This window comes from Columba livia, chromosome 2, assembly GCF_036013475.1.
Source record: "Columba livia isolate bColLiv1 breed racing homer chromosome 2, bColLiv1.pat.W.v2, whole genome shotgun sequence".
In the NCBI taxonomy this organism is placed as follows: domain Eukaryota; kingdom Metazoa; phylum Chordata; class Aves; order Columbiformes; family Columbidae; genus Columba; species Columba livia.
Window position 1 is genome coordinate 48,028,384 of NC_088603.1, and position 15,786 is coordinate 48,044,169.

At 40.1% G+C, this 15,786-nt stretch overlaps 1 long non-coding RNA gene across 1 annotated transcript; it reads right to left on the reverse strand.

Moving 5' to 3' along the window:
* Positions 1-8,307: 8,307 nt before the first annotated feature.
* Positions 8,308-14,744, reverse strand: LOC135578489 (uncharacterized). Its single transcript, XR_010470174.1, has 3 exons — positions 14,660-14,744; positions 10,066-10,224; positions 8,308-9,441 (listed from the first exon to the last, which is right to left on the reverse strand). It is a non-coding gene; the product is annotated as an uncharacterized LOC135578489 (long non-coding RNA).
* Between the last annotated feature and the right edge of the window lie 1,042 nt (positions 14,745-15,786).

Sequence of the window (15,786 nt, forward strand, 5' to 3'; positions counted from 1 at the left end):
AACAAAAAAACTTAGTCCTACAAAGTTTGGCTTGATAGCACTTGGATATGTGAAGACATACACTTCTTGAGAACATGCTGGGGGGTAAAAGTCATAGATACTCCCAGATATATAATCACAACATGAACATTGTTCTGCAAAACAATCGGAAGGAGCAGGCAACATGGAGTCATCACAACTTTAATTGAAGCTCTTAAAGATAAGGCATTAAAATGTCTCAGACCAGATAATGCTGGCTCCCATTTCAGTGGATCATTAAACTCATTCCATCTGTTTGGGGTTGCAGCCCTGCCTGTCTCCCTCTGAATAGCATCCGATGAATAAAAGCACCACAAAGGCAGATCTGTCCGTACCATGATTCAAACACAGACACAGATATCTGTTTGGACTGTTATGCAAAATAAAAATGCATTTTCTCCCTTTGCATTCCTTCAAAACACATCCCTCTTTTAACCCAAACCTTTGAAAGGGTGTCCCTGTCACTACAAAATTGAAGAAAACACTGGAAGTTGGTGCACGTCTTATAATGGTTTCCAAACAGCCTGTATCAGCCCGGAGCAAAGGAGGGTCTGGTAAGCTGTCTTCCATCTTCTCAACTATTCTTATCTCTAGTTCTGTTTCTAAGGTCAGTAAAAACTTACAGAAGTGATTATGCAGGAACTAGCTCTGAGGGATTATGCTATTTGTCAAAGTAATAACAGTGAATTCAATATGTGTAAATCTCTTCTCCCTGTGCAGTAGAGCTGTTCTCTGGAATACCAGTGGGATATTGATAGGAGTCATTTCCTAGGCAGCTTACCTTTGGGGGGAGTTTGTGGTTGATATAATAAAAGCCCAAATTTTCTAAGAACCCACAAGTTGCAATGGATTGAGTCCCACAGGCCTTTTCTGCTAACAAAAACAACAGGGCTACATTTTATCAGTGACCTGGAAGAAAATACAAAATCCTCACTGTTAAAATTAGCAGATGACACAGAGACTGGGAGTGAATGAAGAAGAGAGGTCACCGATGCAGAGCAAGCTGTTAGCAAGCAAACAGCATGTTTTCTAATATGCCCTGATATAAAGGCGTAAAGAAGCTGTGACTGTAGGAGGATGTTGTAGAACTGGCGACTCTCTTCCGGAAAGCAATGACAACCTGGTCATGGCAAATGGCCAGGTGAGTACCAATTCCTGAGGAGATGCAGTGGCCAAAAGACCGGGTCTCCAAGACAAAGGTGGCAGAACCTTGAGATAAAGAAGGCTGTGTTTTTTCTTTTGGCACTGGTTCATCCAGTGAAGATCTAAACTAATCTGTGAATCCTAATGACTCTGCAGCCTCATTATGTGAAACCAACCTCCCTGTTGGGTTTGACGCCACCCTGGAGAGCTGCCAGGGGTCAGAAATCTTGGGTTAATACAGCTTTTTGGTGGGGATCTAACTTATCTGTGTGGCTGGGCTGTACATATGTGCCTCATTCCACCATGACCAGCCATGTGCCATGCCATGCCATGTGCCTCCTAGGATCTTCAATGGGATATAGGGGCTGACAGAATTTGAGCTGCCGAGGTGAAGAATACTAGCACCTTGTGTCGTGGTGTTCCAGAGGTTGCCACACAGGTGTGAAGAGCCAAGTCAACAAGTTTTAGCCCACCACATCACCTTGTAGCTCAGGCACAGTCTAGATGCAACCGCTTTGTCACATCCTGGTGTCTGTGGTCCAGAATGGTGTCCATAAGCTGTAAAGCAGAGCAGGTATGGAACATTTGCCTTATATAGTAAAAGGCTTATACTTTATCACAGAGGAAATTAAGGATTTGGTCAGTCTAAGAACAGAGCTTCATACTGGGCCGTGTGGTACAGAGGTGTAACGCCAAATGTAAGCTGGAACTTGAAATTGGACAAGTTCAGACTAGACTTCAGAAGTGCTGATGTTTGACTACTAGAAGGACCTTCAAAATGTTTTGTTGGGTTCCCTGGCCCTGGCAAGTTTTTAATCAAGATTAGGTTCCTTCTAGAAGAGGATGAGATAAGTAAAACACAGTAGTATCTCTGGCCTCCCAGTCTGTGACTCCATGAAGACCACTCTGAACTTTCCTATCTCTTACCCCTTCCAGAAAATTCCTTAAAGTGGGGACATCCCCAAAGAAGCATCAGTGATGCTTTTGTTGACTTTCCAAAGGAATTCATCTCCTGGATGATACTATATTGCCAGGGATGATAAGGATTTAAGGCAGGCCTGAATGGAGAAATCAAGCTAGCTCTCTTCCATCATACAGACTAGGAATAAATCTGGCACTTCCCACTTCCCACAAGGATTAGTCTTTTACAAACCTTGTTTGGAGGAGAGCCAGAGAGCCCAGGTGCAACTATCTGAGGGCCCCTCTAGAACAGGAAGCATCATTTGGGGATGAGAATTCAACAGAGGCTCACCTAACAAAGTCAGCTGGGGATGGCAGTATACATAGGAATTTGGCTGTCAGTATATGAGGCTATAAATAGGCTTTGAAAAGCCTGGAAGCTCACACAGTTATTGCTTGTTATTTTAAAATGTTAATATGGATTTCAAGCTCATGAAAGACACCAGATTGCTGGTGAAGATGTGTCTAGCCATATGTTGGATCAGCAAGAAATTCAGGTTCTTCCGTCCCACTCAGCCTTGCCATGGGAGAAAGACCAGCTCCCGGTAAATTTTGGTGTTTATGAACAATTTAGCCCCCAGGGCCCTCGGATGGCCTATGTCAACTCTGATGCCTGCTTTGTGGTACAGATACATGCAACCTGGAATCTAGACTGGTATTGGCCACTTATTTATTTTTCCTTGTTTTCCTTCTTATTGTTTAGGAAAAAAAAAACTATAGCAGAGATTGTCTAATGCTCACAGAGACATTTACGGGATCTCCCACCACGTCTCTAGCTACTGCATCTCACTAGAACAGCTCAAAGCAAATACTTTAGCAAAATATGCCCCTATGCATCAGAGGGTGAGAAGATCACTTTAGGGCTGATGGTTTCTGAAGAATTTGACTTATGTTTTCTTGACTCCTAGCAGGTTCCCTCACCATTTGGTGGCCGTTCGCAGCAGCACAAACCTGGAGCCCAAATGGTTACAGCTTGGCTATTTGCAGATTCTGCTTCTTACTGTGAAATTTTTTCACATTAATTTCAGACAGGAGGAAAAATCAGGTTGTTTGGGGAAATTTATTTGGTTGTATTTTTTACTTCAGCTTTTATCATTAGAAATCATAAGTTGGTTTCTGGGCTGGATAAGTCAAATGGAGCTGATAATCATTAGCAGTCCATTAAAACACTACATTAAAAAAAAAATAAAACGTTTCTTGTAAACATCTGATTAAAAAAAGAAAAAAACACTAATCTGTTAGAAGCTGGCAGAAATTATTAGCAATAAGCTCTTTCGCATAGAAATAGGCTTATTACCATGCATTTGCAGCAGCTGGCATGAGCCTGGCACCATGCCAGCAAACTGTGTCCTGCAAACACCATTTTTCCACCTGATCCTATGAAATACACCAGCAAAACACGGTTGTATTGTCTTCCCAATCCCTGCCTAATATACTCCCTTTGATCCCTGCAGGAGTTCTGTGCATGTGCCTGTGTGGACAGAGTATGGTCCTAAAAGGGAGAAAAAGTCAGTTTTGCCTTTTCAGCTGGCAGAGCTGTGAGCAAGAACTGTGGGCTGCTTTTAAAACATGGGGGTGGAAGGGTAGGGGGATGTGTTTTGCTACATCATTGAAAGCTAGTAGAGGCCACCCAGGAAGGAAAGAATAAATTAATCACAAATCACAGACAGATGAAGATCTTAGGTCAAGTCAGATTTGTTGGAGGGTGGTGGTTGGGTTTTTTGTTTGTTAGTTTTTGTTTTGTTTTGTTTTTTTTAAATCAGCAGAAAATTACCCTCTGCATGATGCATGGCATAGTCTTCAGCTCCTTGGTCTGCCCACACTTGGCTGTTGAAGCACATTTGTGGTTTGCTGAGATCTGGTGTTGTTTGCTTGCTTTTTTTGGCCAAGGCATTTTCCATATGATTACACTCTAAAAGTGTGCCATAGATTACATGGTCTATAACCAGGTTACAAGGAGAGAACACAGGTCTGAATTTAGGAAATCATCCTTAATCCCAACAGGAATGGCTTCAAAGACTCTGCCTTACAGCATTTTTGTTATGGACTTTGTTAAATGTAGGGACAGATCCCACAAATGTCAAGGCTGTTCACTTGTTCACTCCTAATTAAAATTGAAACTGAGGCAAAAGAACCCAAAACACTTTGCAGGATTTGGCTTCAGGTAACCACAGTGTTAATAACTTGGTATTGTAACACAAATCCAGTGATTTTTGCATTTATTCTAACAGAACAAATTATGCAAGTTTTTGTCAACTCCTTAGTTTAATGGGGGTGAAAAATACTGACTATAAAGGAGGCGAATGAAATGGCCTGTGAGGCTTTATGGATAACACTAAAATCACTATTGAAACAATGATGCTCTTACAATTGAAAACATCCACCCCTGTTGAAGAAATTCAGAAGTCTTGAACACAGTGCTCGCTGCTTAGTCCAATTTCAAGTCATTCGAAGGAAGACAAAGGGAAGGGTCATATTGACTTAGCATAACAATCTTAATGAATCCTGGCCCTCTGTTTTGCATTTCCAGTGGAAACATGAACTCAGGGGCTCAATCCCTTCCTCTCCGTGCTGCTTCCAAACACACAGGTAGGGGGAATAAGCTTTTGCTCGGCTCGCTACCCAAACAGCACTGTGTCTGTTTACACAGAGCCTGGAAAACAGCCTTTTTATTTTTAGCAACAGCATTTACTAAAAGGAGCTGTTGTTGACAAGAAAAGCCACTCATATTTGAATACGAAACATTTCCAGCATGAGGGGAAAGGTAAGCAATTGGGAGTCACAATTGATAAGGAAGAGACTGTGAAGGATTTCTAGACAGGCAATATTTCTTTACCTTCCCAAAACATCCATCCTGTGCAAAAACAGAGTATTTTTGGGCACTGACGTAGCTTATAGGTGCACCAGCCACGGACCAGCACCTGACTGTGTGAATGCAGAACAGAAAGACAAACTTAAATCTAAAACAAGAGCTCACAGATGGATGCAGACAGACAGCTGGGGGAATACAAGAAAACAGGGTGACATAATAATATTTTAATCTATATTTCAGATGAAATTGAAAATTCAGTGAAAGACACAATAACAAAATTTCCTTCTCTCTCTCTCTTTTGTTTTTTTTTTAAATCTTCTGCTCCCTCCTTCAGCCCCAACCCTGCCATGATGGCTACATAAAATAAATCAGCCTGTTAACAATGCTTGAGCAGCCATAGCTGCCAAGGACGGAGGTCTAGTGAAAGACAAATGGTTAAAGTTTACTAAGTAGTTACAAAGCACCAAAAACAGGTCTTAAAATGGGAAGTGTCAGGCAAGCCCTTAATAACAGGTAATACTACCAGCCCCACCTATAATTATGGTACTTGTCTCCCCACCCTCTGAATGTCACTCATTTCCATCAATTGCAGGCTTTTCAGAGGACTGACAGTGCCTTGGCAATGTCTGCACACTGCCTTGCAAAAACGGGGGACATTTTTTACCTGAGCTACTGAGGAGCTGCTGTGATACACATGTTAAATAATAACAGCACAAATAATAGTAATAGTAAAGAAATGGGAGGTTCAGTTCTGCCTGGATATGGCTTTGCTCATGCTATCATATCCCCAGTACAGTTTGAGGCAACCTTGAAAGGCTGCGTGTAGAGGGAATAATGTATTGAAAGGAATACATTTACCATACATCAGATACTCCCCATTAGGAGATCTTTATGATCACATTACTATGTGCTTTGTCTTCAAACAGAGACTTCACTGGCTTTTCCACCCATAAGCAAGAAAAAATACTTGCCACACTCATTATCAGTCTCTTGGTTCAGATTTTCTCTCTGATGTACAGCTGCTTCATTCTGGTTCTCAGCTCCAACAAGATGTATTATTGTCACCTTTTCTGTAACCATTTCCTTATACTCCTGAAACTACACAACAGTCAAGGATATTACTATGAGCCAGAGACTGGTGTGTACTTAGAAATGTTTTAGATGTATAGAGATGGTTGAATATTTTTGTTTAGTCATTATTTTACACATTTACTACCATTTGGGTCTGTTTCAATGTTATTTTACACATTTACTACCACTAGGGTTAGGGGATTTTTTAAAATTATATCAGTGCTTCCTAACCAGCCTCATGCTGTGTTTCAGACCGTTTGCTCTGACTATTTAGAGAGGCTCAATGACCACACAAATCACATGGAAAGTTTTACACTTGCTGATTTGATATGGAGTGCTTTTCAAACACCCAATTTAATGTACAAGAAAGAATAAAAAAAAATAATAAAAGTATGGGGTGAATTTTCAAATAAATAAAGGCTTGTGAAACAAATTAGGGAGGATTTTGAGAGACTTAGTGCCTCAGTGAACAAGCTCCTGTGTACTTGTAGTAATATAAACCACAAATCACAGTAAACCAAGCGAGGTACTTTGATTCACGAAAATATGCAAGAATATCCTTTTAACTATCTGATCAGCTCTGTATCAAGCCCTCACACTATCAAAAGGTCAGAATCCAAAAGGGTTAAGTATTGACTGACAAGAGGATGAAAGGAAAAGCAACAGAATGTAGGTGTATGAAGGTCTTGAGGGACATTCCTAAAAGTCAGTATCAGTTTTTACACTTCTCGCACAGGACCAGATATGAATTTCAAATAATGAATAGATTCGGACCATCTGTACTTTTAAAAAATGTGAAACTCATATTTAACTCTGTCCATGCCAAAAGCTTTTATTCTTTCTTTTGCTCACACCTTCATTCATTTGAAAACTCATGCAAAAAATAATTTTTACTCTTTCTCACACATTTTCACCTGTTTAGAAAAGCACGCCCTCTCCCATCTTTCACCCTGCAATTTATACCATCGCCCACTGACTAATGCAGCAAAAGATTTTACAAAACAGCACACACGGGTGAAACTTGCTAGTTACCCAGGGTTGACAACATGCTAGAAACAAATGGGTTTGAAAGTAAATAAAATGCCGGGTGCTGGCTATTTCCATCCCAAATGCAGGAGGTAAATGCAAAGATTTAGCAAGTTACACGGACAAAGCCTGAGTCCAGCTGCAGCACAGCCATTGGGGGGAACATTGCCTCGTTACAGGACCATCCATGGTGGCAGTGGCAGGACGGCAGACTCAAAAGGTGAGAGGGTGACTAGAAAAGGCCCCTGGTGAGCTGTGCTACACTCTCCTTTTTTTAGGGGCAGGATGTTTTGGGAAGAGAGAGTTTGCTGGCAACCTGATCCTCCCTCCGGTTGTGGAGATCTTCAAAGGAGACTGTGCTGGCAGCTGACATTCCCCCTTCTCCTGTTGTGTTTTTGTTTTTGGTTGGTTTGTTTGTTTGTTTTGCCACTCACACTATGGATCCCTCCCACAAAAGACCTCCTGATCAGCTCCTTCTTCCTCCCGCAGCACAAGCTCAGCCATATTGAAATCCCTTCTCAGCCTTTTTCAAGTCCCTCCATACCATGCACCACATCAGGAGGCCCCACCAACATTGTTTATGTGAGAAAGCAGCTTCACCGTGCAGTGGTATTAACCAGCTTAAAAAAATATATAATAATTTGAGAAGTTGCATGGCTTCTAAATGGGAGCAGGAACCTTATGGTGGAGAAAGGCAATGGCAAACACTGGGAGGACAAAGGAAGAAGCTTATGAGAAAGAAATAACTTCTAACCCATCCCTCTCACCTAGGGCTTCCCTAGAAAGGACAGTAGCTTCATCTCTGCCCCATAGTATTTCACATGTAGCCGGCAATCTGTTGGCAAAGCCCTTTCCCCACTTCTGTTTCTAGAAGCTTCGGTGCCCAGAGGTAAGTCCTTCACCCAAAGACACCTTGCAAGCCATCTCTCTGTCATCTGGTACAAGGAGACACAGCCTGACTTGTCCAGCCCTGCAGAGAGGCAAAAGAAGAGCTCAGAAATTGTGAATCCATGTCCAGACCCCAAAACCTCCAGCCATACAACACCCATGTCCTGGGGACTGGCTGTAGGGACTCCCTGGATACTTGTGTCAGTGGTCCACGTGATACCTCCACTCCAGCTCCATGGACATTGCCTGACAAATTATACCCGGTGACACTGCTGTAAATTACAATACCTCCTGGAATGGTTTCAGTCAAACCACACTTTCCTGGCAGCGTGCGTGTGAGGAGAAAGGTGGGTGGAAAGAATAAGGCAGAGCCAGCACAGTAGCAAATATTGACATAAAACAATAACAAAACATTATTGTAAACCCCACACAAATGAATTGGTGAGTCTGTGGATGAGCACAGCTCAGGAAAGTGCTTCAGACTCTTGCATTCATGTTCACACTTCCAGTACTGAAGAATACATTTGCAGAAACAGAATCTATGTAAGCACAGGTTGCAGAAACTGAGATGAGGTAATATATATTAAAAAAAAAAACAACAAAGAGTCCTTTATAGTTATGCAGAAGGGCAGATATTACCCGATACAACGAAGGGCTAACACGATCACTCAGTTTGGAATTTTTTTAAATTAATTAATTAATTTATTTTAATGTGCACAGTTCCACTGGCCTTCCTTAACTCCCAACAGATGCTTTCTGGATTGGGTGCTCAGCACCTGACAGGACTGGGCCCACATTCAAAATTCACAATAAAGCTTAATCTTGAGTCATATTAGCTCATAAAAGCAAAAAAATAGTCTCTGCTTTGTCGCAGTCATACACACAGTAATAAAAAGTCGTCAGTCACACTACCCGCATTGTACAGGTTGTCTTACGTTTAACAATCTGCTTTTCTCCACAGCTGGCTATTAGATCTGCTCTTCTTCCTTTTTGTTCTTTGGTGAAGGAAGAGTGTTTTATAATGGAAAAATAAACAGCTTCTTGTATCTACATCTTTCCACCCATTAAATTAATCAGACGGTGTAATACCTCCCAAAGTATTTGCATATGTTTTCTTAATGAAGCCACTCATGACTGCCACCATGTCATTCATTGCTGTGTACAGTCACTGTTCTCCGACAAGGGCATTTCTGCTGTGAAGGGTTAGGTCAATCACGGCGTCTCTCCCAGTTTTCCTGCTGAATGCCAAACAACACATTTTGCTTGGCAGATGGCAAATTTCCAAAAGCACCTGCTAGCAGGAGCAAGGGATGGTATGGAGTGCTCCCCTAGCTGCCTGAATAACCTGAAAACCTGCTCCTCAGTCCTGCTTTGGCTCTCTAGTTTTGGTTTGGATTTTCCTATGGTGTGATGTGGTCCTAATAACCCGAGCCAGGCAGCTGCTCAGGTACTTCAGCAGCAGGAACCAGTTAGATGGATGAAGAAGTTACAAAATGTTGATCCAATTTCCCTACTGAAATCACCTGCCAACAAAATATGGACAACCTTCAGGAGCATGAACTGAAATACTTGCACACCACATTTCTTTAGGTGCGGTTAGGACAGAGTCTAAAGCCCCACTCATTTTTATCATCAGCTTTACTTCATGAGAAGGGGGACAGCGGGCTGTGGAAATACCTGCACAGAAGTTTGCGAAAGTGCATTTTCACCCTGTGTTTCACATGCAGAAATGCTACACTATTTACTCATTTGGATGATGACCAGGAAATCCACTACCGTAAACTATTATGGAGATGAACACCACAAATTCAAGAATTCATGTTCCAATTGTCACTCTGAGAAAATAGATACAGACATAGATGGAAACTGAGCCCAACTAACAACTTAAAAATTAGATCTTTGGAGTAGATGTGAAGGAACTGCAGAAACAAAACAAGAGATTAATACAAAAGCAGCATTAAAAATGAACCCATTTTCACTAGCGCAGTATATACGTCTTTTCTTAATTGATTATACGTCTTCTTCTTCCGGTAAAAGGGATTTGAGACATGCAAATTCTAGCTTAGGGATGAGTTGTGCAACATCGCGCTTGCTCATGAGTAATCCCGCTGACCTCCCCGGGCCGACTCATGTGAGCAATCACTCACCACCAGCATCGAGGGTGGCACCATCAGTGGGGTGTCAGCGCACCCCACTATCTGCACCTTGCTCTGGGACAGCACCACGTCTGCCGTGCTTCAACACAAGTGCTTCGTCGAGCTTCTCTCATCCTTACAAGCTGAGCCAAAACACAGGGGAAATGTGTCCTGTGCAAGGAATTAGTTTGATTAGTTCTCTTAGGATACACATGATACTTTTGTGGTTTGTTTGGGTTTTTTTTAAGATCACAGAAATAACATTTCAAGGTTACTCTGTGAGAATAATCAATCTTTTAAAACATACAAGTTCTCTAATTACATTTTCAAAGGAAAAAAAAAAAGCTGTGTACACTGTGGCAATGAAAAAGCTAGTAAAGCCAGCACAACTGAGCCCCGAATTTTGCCTTTTCACCAGGTTTCAGACAATTAGGTCTGTGAGCAGTAAAAAAGAGGAGGAAAAAGGAAAAAAGAGTGAAAGAAAAAAGCACATAGTTTTACATTATGGTACTCAAATGAAAAGACATCACTTGGCTTCATTTAATTCCTGTCTTCATAGTCTGAAGAATGCTGCAACATACTACTGGTGCATGCCTGTAAGGTAACTAGTAACTGGCTTCCATAAACATTATATTTACCAGGAAAAAAAGAATAAAAACACACCAAAAAAAACCCACAACAGTAAAAATCCCTGCTTAGTTCACCGTGCATTATACAAGCCAAACTGCAAAGAGATTTTTTTATTCTTTTTTTCTGCAATGAAGTAAATGGAAGCACCAAGATATACATATATGCATCTGTTACTAATGAGATGTTTACAGCCCCTGCCTTGCCAATTGCACATATGTAATACCTCAGCACGCTGTTACCTATAGAACTCTGGTTAAGAGACAATAGGTGCAAATTAATGTATAAACAGACATTATCTCTTCAAGCCTAGACACGACTTGAAGCCTCTTTAAATATCTTTAAATGCCACAGCTTTCTACTTAGGTTTTAAAATCCTTTCTTCCACTCTTTGCTGATGGTGAAAATGTTTGGGGGACAGGGACAGGACAAGACATTTATAATAGCAGGACATTTCACTCTGCACTTTGTTTTAGTGTGTGGGGGGAATAATAATTGTATTCAGACTTGAAATGGCTTGGGTTACGCAGTTCAGAGCACAAGCACCTGCAGCAAATTAATTTGTTGTAGCACATTTATTATCTCATAGCTTCTATTTAGGCTGCAGCTGTTGCTATTATGTTAATAATGTTTTTTATCCCCACTGTATACAACAGGTTATGGTAATACAGAAATTTTGGGGTGTGGGGTGTTGTTTTGAGTCTTTTTAAATTTTATTTCTCAGAAAGGAAAAGATGGGGAGAATATAACACACAAGCATGGATCAGGCATTTAGCCTCCTGTTTATTAGCTGATTTGAAAGAGAATGGGCAAGAGAAATTAGAAAAGAGTAACAATGGACAAAGATGGCGCGTGCAGAATTTGTGAAAGCAAAAAAGAAGAAGAAGAGGTGGAAAATAAGGAAGAATGAAAGAAAGAAAGAAACACCGAACACCGCAGTGCTGGGGTGGTGAGTGTTCGGGTGGGGGCGGGGAAAATGCTGCAGTTTTCGTGAAATAATAAGGTGGAAAAAAAGGCATACAAAGAGTAGGTTTTTCATTGTCTGTAAAATATAAACACAGATGAATTCTGTCTTTGGTTTGTTCATGCTTTTCACTCTGCACAGCAGGGATGTTCTTAAGAAGTTGCCCTCTGCGAAATTTCACTAAATGGAAACCGTGGACCCTGCATGATGCGATTATAATCACACCAGCCATTCTTTTTACATAATTTTTTGTTTAAAATCCAGTAATGCTTCTTGTTTTTAAAACATATATCTATATCTATACGTGAATCTAAAACAGTGTCGGTTTACGTCCCCCCAGCAAAGTGCAAGCTGAAGCTATCACTGGCTGTATCCCATCCGCAAATCTCCATGGACTCAAAAACAATATGAAAATTTTTAGCTGACAAGAACATGTCTGCTGCCTGCAGTCACTGCAATAGCTCACCATGTTGCCTACTAACCAAAAGATCAAAAATTATCGATTTCATGGCGCTGCGTGCTTGGGATAGAAAAGCTACTTTAAAATTTGCATTATTTAAGAAATGAATTAAGAGAAAAGAGTCATGTTTTAGAGCACTTTGGAACATAAAAATGGCTTTATGTTTTAATCTTATCCACGATTTACTATAATTCTATTATTTTTAGCAGCTGGGGTCTGGAAATGATTTTTTTTTGCCGATGAATTTAGGATTTTGCCGCAGTATACATCTGCAGTCCCAGAATCCTCTGGTAAGATAATCCCTCCTGCAATGGGGAAACGCCTTTAACCTTTTCGTGAATGAAAAATATGCAACCATTTTGAAATAAAAAGGGGGAAAGAATGATGATTTCTAAGAGCTGGAATGAAAATTACTGTGAATTGAAAGAGCAAGGAGAGGGAAACATACTGTAATCGCGCTGTGGCGTTGGAGTTTCTAGCTGTTGTCTCCATCGCTCCTACCCTTTCTTCAATGGTGTCCGTAAATATGCCTGGAGTATGGTGTTACCCATATTTCACGCGGGTGAGAAATCGAGAACCAAGACGTTAAGAAACACAGCGTCTCCTTGCCCGTAAATGCAGAAATGCTACAACTACTACCTCTGCGCTGCAGGCTTTAAAGGAAAATTTTGATTGCCGGTCATTGAAATGAATCTGACCGGTGGATTCTTAAGATGATCAGACCGCGCTAGGGGAGCCAAGGCTCCAGATAGCAAGAGGTGCTTACAGCTGCTCGGGGGTTTCAGCTAGAAAGGGAACAGGACATTTTTATGCGGCGTAAGGAAAATCCGTAGCCCTAGTCCATGCACAGCCTGTTTGGAGATTTTTGTTCAAATTAAACTCCTACCCTGACGTTCTCGTACTTTCAGAATGCGCAGTGATTAAGAAGGAGTGGTCCGAACAGAAAAGTCAGGTCTTAACAATTTACTATTTTATGTTTTAGTATTACATATTAGAATCAATTACTCTGAGTAAGGAAATCTGGCCTAAAGCTACTGAAAGAAAAAGGCAAAATTTATATATCAACCGTCCTTTCAAAGGCAGCCTTCTATACAAGTACAACTATATATTTAGAGTATTGACTCTTAAAGGGTTACAACTCTGAGAAACCAGGGGTTTCGTGTGGATGGAATTTGCTTAGGGAGGAAGAAGGTAGGTGTCACACCTCTGCGAATTACAGTTTTTTCTGCCAGGGTGCCTGAACACAACCATTGCAATTGTTTTAAATGAGGAGCACGAGACCCATAATCATTAAGAGACAGGCACACCAAGAAATTTTAAAAGAAAACTTAAGTGCTGTGGTATACCTGATAATGACAACATTTTGAAAAGGGCAAATATCGTGGATTTCTGTTTACACGATCATGCGATCAATTTTGAATATAAAGCCATCTTAGTATTTGTTTGGTTAGTAAAATATATGTCTTCGGAGATGCAACGCTTCATGTTTATTCTCTTCCACTGCTTAATATGCCAGTAATCAGATATTCTGACGAGTAATGCTTCAGCTGCTAAATCAGCTGGAGACTTTTTTCAGTTTCTGAAACATACCCGGTATATAAAGTTAAACTGTTCTAGGCATTCACATGTACAGAATTAAAGAGGGAAAACACTAAGGCATATTGCATATATTCAAAACAAAAACACCGAGGGAAAGAATAATTTTAATTTAAAATCAAATTGGTGGCCACCGACAATTCTATTTCTGATACCTTAAATAACATTTATAGACTACTCCAATTTATGTCATTCCAACCAGTTAACAAGATGGTTTGTACTAATTCATTAATAATTTTTAGGGACTCTCTTTCCTTTAAAATGACCCAGAATTACAGACTTGAGTATTTTTTTCTCTAATTTCTGAGAAAAGTGAAATCTCACCAGTATTTTGAGTTCGGTTACTTCTCTCCTTCTCTGTACATAAAGAACTTTTTTTTTATTTTTAATTTTCCACTGAAACAGAGCCCAAACGGCACAGCTATTTTCTTTAACATAGGAAAGGTTCTGAATTGTATTAGCAAACTGTGATTCTTAAGCATGAGGCAGCAGTTACATTGATTAGTCCTGTATCCCAAAGAGTGCTTAAATATTGCAAGGATGTCCTCTTTTTTGCTTCCATCCTGTATGAAAGTGAAAATATGTGACTTTTAAATACCCTACAACTTCATTTTGCTGGAAGAATGTTACTTTTATTTTCTTCTTTTTTATTAGGATCAAAATGATGTATTATTTGCTGGCAAGTAAATATATGTATTTAGTCAGTGTCTGAAAAAATATCAGTAGTTGATTCTTGAATGTGTTCCTAGAGTATGCACAGTTAGGAGCCAATTGTGCATACGTTTTTAAGATACATATGGGAAATCAAAGATTCAGGCCCAGAGCTCTAGATGTTTCCGTAATTGGTAATTTTGCTTTGTCCTTATATTAGTGCCACGGCTAGTCATTTGTTACTATATTCCTCACAAACACAGCTAAATGCCAGGATTTCAGAAGAGAAGGTGACCAACTAATTTTACCTTTAGCTGTTTGTTATTTTTAATTAACGGGCTTCCTGCTTTTTCCTGTGGTAAAAGTTGACTCTCCAAAAGCAGTGCTAAGGCTGAAAAAAAAAAAAGAAAAAAGAAAAAGCTAACAAAAAGATTTAAATCATTATCTTTTAAAATTTAACCATGAAGCTCTCTTTTGCACTGAGGATTTCTTACTGCAGTGATACACAATGGACATGTTAGGAGACTGCTTGACCTTTTGAAAAAAAATATGTCTGCAGCATACTCGTCTAGCAAACAGCCACCAAAACAAACCTATTAAAGCATAAAAGAGCCCTAAGGAAACTTCTGAAGCTGCATATACACACTCAGTGCTTCTTGATGGGGCGGCAAAGTAGAATAACTGGACTGTTTGTGAATTTATTCATGAAGCTCCACACTGTTATATCTGATATAACATTTACTCCTCTCATTTTGATAGTAGATCATAACACACTGTATTTCAGAAAAATTAGAAACACAAAATGTATTTTAGAAACATTTTAATAATTGAAAGAACAGTATAACAAGTGAGAGTTAATTGTAATCGTAACACTTCCAGCTATTAAGATAGTAGTTTCCCTGAGGTTTGCTTTGTTTTTTAAAAAAGGTGAAAGTTTAAAAAATGGTTAGCTACCTAATAGATAAAAATCACAAAACTAATATGAATCAAATTTCTATTAGCAATGTGTCTAGATCCAAAAGCGTCCTAACTACTTTGCAGTGAAACAAATACAAATTAAAATTACAACAAACCATGCAGAACAACCAAAAAACCAACAAGAGTTTAGCATTACATGCTAAAGGCCTTATGAAATTTTTTACATATATATATATATATATATATATAAATTTGTATGTTTTAAACCTGTTTTTAAAAGGGTTAGTTCCTGTTGTCCTCGTCAGGTCAAAAAGAAAAGCGGTGCATAGTTCAGGGGCCAGAAGCAAAGCCACAGACTGTACCCCTCCTGCTCCTGCAAAATCCAGGCTCCAAAAGCCCCATCCCTGCAGACCTCGGCGGGTGGGATGGCACACAAAGGGGCTCTGAAAGGTATCTGGGACCATGCAATGCATCAAGGGCGTTTGACTGATTCTACTGTTGTTATCAAACACCCAAT